The sequence below is a fragment of the Pinus tabuliformis genome, chromosome 1_1, assembly GCF_031772625.1.
Source record: "Pinus tabuliformis cultivar Carrire ecotype Pingquan chromosome 1_1, CPIR1, whole genome shotgun sequence".
NCBI classification, from domain to species: Eukaryota; Viridiplantae; Streptophyta; class Pinopsida; order Pinales; family Pinaceae; genus Pinus; species Pinus tabuliformis.
In genome coordinates, this window is record NC_142297.1 from 878,703,569 (window position 1) to 878,704,992 (window position 1,424).

Consider the following 1,424-nt stretch of genomic DNA (forward strand, 5'->3'; position numbering starts at 1 on the left):
TTCAACCAAAAACAGTCTGGGATAAACACTTCCCTCATACTCTGCTCATCCTCCCATGGCCTCTCAGCCAGGCCCCCAAAGTGCTGCCATTGCCACTTTAACCTGGTGGATGTCCTTTTCCGCAGCTCGACTCTTCTCCGATCTAATATGTTCACTGGCTCGACCATGAACTCTCCTTCCGGTTCCACCTGAAACAAACAATATTCAGTTTAGCTGCTTACTAGCATTCTATTTTAGTTTACGTTTATTAACAGCCTTTTCTTACCTGAATATCCTGCCAACTTATTATGTGCCTAGGGTCATAGACATATTTCTTTAAAACTGATACATGGAAGACATTATGAACCCGGATATGGCTGGGTAGGGCTAGCTGATAAGCTACTGGCCCCACTCGCGCCAAAATCTGGAAAGGCCCACAGAAGCGAGGTGCCAGTTTGGCACAAGCATTCCATTGAAGAGTACTTTTCCTAGCTCGGATTCTGACATACACATGCTCACCAACCTGATACTCTTTAAATGTCCTCTTCCGATCTGCAAAGTTTTTTGTCTGTCCTGAGCTATTTTTAAATTAGCCCGAACCTTTTTGACCATGACTTCCATCTCCTCCAACATCTCAGGACCCAACAAGAGTTTGTCCTCCGGTCCACCCCAACTGGATGGTGTACGGCATTTCCGGCCATAAAGCACTTCGAATGGACTCATCTTCAAGGATGCATGATATCCATTGTTATAGGCAAATTCCACAAGATGTAAATACTCCTCCCATCGAGTAGGTTGTTGCATCACGTAAGATCTCAACATGTCTTCCACCACTTGATTCACCCGCTCAGTCTGCCCGTCAGTCTGCGGATGATAAACAGTGCTGAAGTTCAGTTGAGTTCCCAGACCTTCAAACAAGGTCCTCCAAAAAACTGATGTGAATTTCACATCACGATCGGATATTATTGTTTTTGGCAGCCCATGGAGTTTAAATATATTCTGCATAAAAACATTTGCGATTTGAGCCGCACGATAGGTGGATTGAACCGGTATGAAGTGAGCTGACTTACTGAGTTTGTCTACTACAACCATTATAGAATCATTGTTCTTTTTGGATTTTGGCAATCCTGTAATAAAGTCCATGGTAATGGTCTCCCATTTCCATTCTGGTATAGGTAATGGCTGTAGTAAACCCGCAGGGTGCTGATGTTCAGCCTTAACCTGCTGGCACTCTAAGCATCGCGCCAGATATTCCACCACACCCCTCTTCATGCCTGGCCAGTGGTACTCTTTCCGAAGCGAAGTGATCAATTTTTGGTAGCCCGGATGTCCCGCATAAGGAATTTTATGATATTCATCCAGAATATTCTCTTTAATATACCGTTTTGATTGGGTACATAAACCCTCTTTTTGTAGCACAAAATTCCAGCTGCATTCAAGGTGTA